Source organism: Halyomorpha halys, unplaced genomic scaffold, assembly GCF_000696795.3.
Source record: "Halyomorpha halys isolate HHAL.00 unplaced genomic scaffold, Hhal_1.1 Scaffold1242.1, whole genome shotgun sequence".
In the NCBI taxonomy this organism is placed as follows: domain Eukaryota; kingdom Metazoa; phylum Arthropoda; class Insecta; order Hemiptera; family Pentatomidae; genus Halyomorpha; species Halyomorpha halys.
The window spans coordinates 118,668-123,140 of NW_027111800.1; positions in this window are offsets into that span (position 1 = coordinate 118,668).

Here is a 4,473-nt window from a genome sequence, read left to right on the forward strand (position 1 = left end):
CGCCACCTGTGCCATGACTAGACCCAGTAAAGGAAGTGGATCTACGATTGAATTTGGGGGATTTAGAGTCCCTTATTTATAGGCCTAGTCCATGCGGCTGTGACCGAGAAGCGGTCGGTACATGTCTGCTTGAGATAGGTTCGTGCATTGATTTGTTATCATTTATTATTCATTGTCCAGATATTGCTAAGTATTATGTACAGAAATTATTAATATATAAAAATGACAATGTGTTTTTCACAAAATGAAGTGATTTATAAATTTGAGAGCTTCTGTGAGGCTCGAGGTGGAGCGCTCTGGTGAGTTGTGGTCCAACCACTTGCTCCCTCTCGCTACAAGGTAAAGAATTATAAGAAATTAGTTTGTAGTAGGTGGGACGGTTAATTAATTTCTTTTAAAGAAGGGTTTCAATATGCTGATTAAAGTTATTCGTAAGTGAGCGGGTGGGATCACGGGTTGAAGGTAGATAGGTATCTTGGTCAGAGAGTAGTTTTGTAATTTTTTCAATGTACTCAGTCTTATCTAATATGACAGTCAGGTTTCCTTTGTCAGCTCTAGTTACAATAAGTTGGTCATTAGATTTGAGAAAGGATCTGGTGTGGGATAGGTCTTTGAAAACTAAGGGGGAGAGAAGGGAAGTTTGGGATGTGGGATATTGTAGGTGATTGGATATCATTTGCTAATCCGGATGCGGGATAGTTCTTTGTCTTCCTCAGTGATCACTGCACAGTTTTTTCACCTGTTTGTTATCTCTTTTTCACTTATGTTATCTATCACTGCATTTACTTATATTTATTCATCTATGTTTTATTAACTTCACATTTACTTTGTTTTGTGTTTTTAAACTTTTATTTCACATGTTTCTATTAACTTATTTCACTTATCATTATCATCACCTATATGGTTAACATTCCATCACATTTTGTCACTCATTTCTATACTTTATTACTTATTTTTAATCTTTTTATGTACTTGTTTATACATCTCACCTTGTACTTTTATATATATTTTGTAAACATTCACATCCGATTTTTAAATTACCTTATTTTACTCTATGTTATTCATGTTACTCCTTTTATCTTTACTATTACTATTATCAGTGTAGAGAAATGATTATTTTCACGATATATAAATACTACAGTTCTTATCATATATTTATTTTTCTTACTTAAAGAAATTTTGACTATTTACCATTGTTACTTGTCTTTATTCTTATCATTGTATCTTATCTTTGTATTCTTATTCTTATCATTGTATCATTTTGTATCTTTTTAGCCCTGGTGAAGCCCTGCAAAGTGGGGCGAAACGTCGGAAAATAAATAGTTGTAAACTATTTTTGTTTCTCTTTTGACCGCATCAATCATCTTCTTATATATCAATTTTTATGGTCAACTATATATACATATATTTTAAATTATCTTTTCATTTCTTCGTAATCATACTTTTATTTTTAGAAATACAATAATCCTTTATATTTTAGGGAAATGTTGAAGATAATAGGAACAAAGGAAAACACACAGGAGAAGCTTATCACAAGAAACATATTTCGAAAGGGGTAAATAAGTTTCCTTAGGTATAAAAGGGCAAGTAATGAATTCCTTCTTTTCTAAGTATTTAAAATTTCTCTTGTAAGGTTCTATTCACATCAGTATCTTCATTACTTTTTATGTGCTGAAAGATTAGTTTAGCATAAATTTTCCAATTTCATGGATATATTAATCCGAAAGATGTATATAATACAATCGAAAAATAAACAATATAAATTTTCATAAATGCACAAATAATCAAGATTTGAGATCAGGATCTGTAAAGCCATAAAGTTTTCCATTATTTGTCTACCACAAACATTTTTGTATTCTATTTCAGAGGAATGGTGAAGAGAGTGAAGAGAACAGTAAAAACCCAAGTACTGTTGATAACGCGCTACATCATTTTGGATGGTAAATTAATTTTATGTTTTAGTTTTATTAATTAATCTTCATTACTTCCAATCTGCTGAGAAATTAGTTTAGCAAGTATTTTTCAGGTTCAAATCATATATTAATGGAAAACTTGGTATTCTTTTTAATGTATTTCATTAAATCAGTTATTATTATAGACCAGTAATTTATTTTAAATTATAATTATGAGAGATAGTTGACCGTGGATGATAAATGAGGAGAAGATGGTTGGGGGTGCGGTCAATGAAACACAAATAAGTATGACTAACTTATTTTAAGTTAGTCATACTTATTTGTGTTTCATTGACCGCACCCCCAACCATCTTCTCCTCATATTTTAAATTATCTTTTCATTTCTTCGTAATCATTTTTTTCTTTTTTATAAATATAATAATGCTTTTTATTTTAGGGAAGTGGTAAAGAGGATGGAGACAATTAGTTTCCTTAGGTATAATACGGAAAAAAAACTCGTTCTTTTATAAGTATTTAAAATTTCACTTGTAAGTTTCTATCTACATTAGTATCTGTTTTACTTTCTATGTGCTTCAAAATTAGCTTAGCAACTACTTTTCCAATTACATGGATATATTAATCCACAAGCTGTTAGTCTACAAGATGTATAAAATAAAATAATAAAAAAATAAACGATATATGATTCATAAACGTATAAATAATCATGATTTGAGATCTGGATCTGTAAAGCCTATTAATTGCTCTATTATGTATCAATTTCAAACTTTTCTGTATTCTATTTCAGAGGAATCATAGAGGAAATGAAGAAAACGGAAATAAACTGGGTGACAGGATGAGAGTTCTTGAAGAGGTAAATTAGTTTTATCAGATATAATAAAGCAAGGATTAAATTGGTTCATTCTAGGTAGTTAAAATTAGTAAAAGTAGTAGATTTCTTAACGAAGTAGTATTTTCATTATTCTTATTAGCTAAGAAGTTAGTTCAGCACGAATTTTTCTAGTTCAAATCATTAATTAATGGAAAACCTGGTAGTCTTCTAGATGTATTTCATAAAATCAGATATTATTATAAACTAGTAATTTATTTTAAATTATTTATTCATCTATTTGTAATCACACCTTCATTTTTAGAAATACAATGATGCTTTATATTTTAGGGAAATGGTGAAGATAATGAAAACGAAGAAAAACATGCTGTAGACATTAATCAACTGGAAAATATTTCGAATGAGGTAAATTAGTTTCTTTAGCTATAAAAGGACAAGTAATGAATTCGTTTTTTTTCTAAGAAGTTAAAATTTCTGTTGTAAGGTTCTATCCATATTAGCATCTTAATTATTGTTTATGTTCTTAGGAATTAGTTTAGCAAGTACTTTTCCAATACATCAATATATAAAATCCACACAATGGTAGTCTTCATCATGTTTATATTAAATTTGAAAAAATAAAAAAATAATCAATAATTATCACGATATGATGTCGGGATCTGCTGAGTCATTAATAGCTCCACTATTTATCAGGCTCAAACATTTCTGTATTCCATTTCAGAACAATGGTGAATAGATTGAAGAGAGTGGAAACAAACCAGGTGGAATCGATGACGTGCTAAGTCTTCTTGGATCGGTAAATTAGTTTTATCAGATATTATAGAGCATGGATTAATTTCGATATATTCTGGGAAGTTGAAATTAGTACAAGAAGCACGGTTCCTAACTTGGTAGTATCATCATTACTTCCAATTTGCTAATAAATTAGTATAGCAAGTATTTTTCCAGTCATATATTAATGGAAAAACTGGTGGTTTTCTAGATGCATTTCATTTTTTTTTCCTCCTACGCAGCCCAATACAATTTTACTTTTCCTCTTAGATGGTCCGCATCCTGTTGAAGATCATTTAGACCAATACATGTTAAAAGATGGTCTCCATCCATGTCTCCCATGTGCTGTGTACGGGGCTTCGGGGTTTCTAAGCCCGACTAGGGGTTCCCCTAGAGAGCTAAAGAATTGGTTTTATAAGACTATGTAGATTAAGGCAGGAACATAATAAAGGTGTTAGGTTTCTTTTCTTCTAACACCTTTATTAGAACTACGTTCATTGCTTTTTCTTTATTCCTGACACACAGAGAATGATATGTATGAGAGGCACCAGCTGGAATTTTTTAACTTAAAATAATTTCTTTTGTCGGCATGCCAAAGATCCGTCTATGCAAATATCCGTCGGCAACAGATCTAAAGAAATGTACAGAGGTATATAGTGCCGTGTACGGGGCTTCGGGGTTTCTAAGCCCGACTAGGGGTTCTCCGTACAGGTATTATATTGAAATTTATTCATATATTAATGTATTTATATTATGTATTTGTATTTACATCTTTATATTATGTATTTATATTATATATTTATATTATGTATCTCTATCAGTTCCTGATGGGAACCGACTGAAAAGGGATGCGCTATATTTAATTCAAACACTAGACACCATCTGGACCCCCTAGCCATGGTATGCTAGATATGAATATCATAATTAATGATTGGAGTTCCTTTCCAACGGTATCGTGTTCAC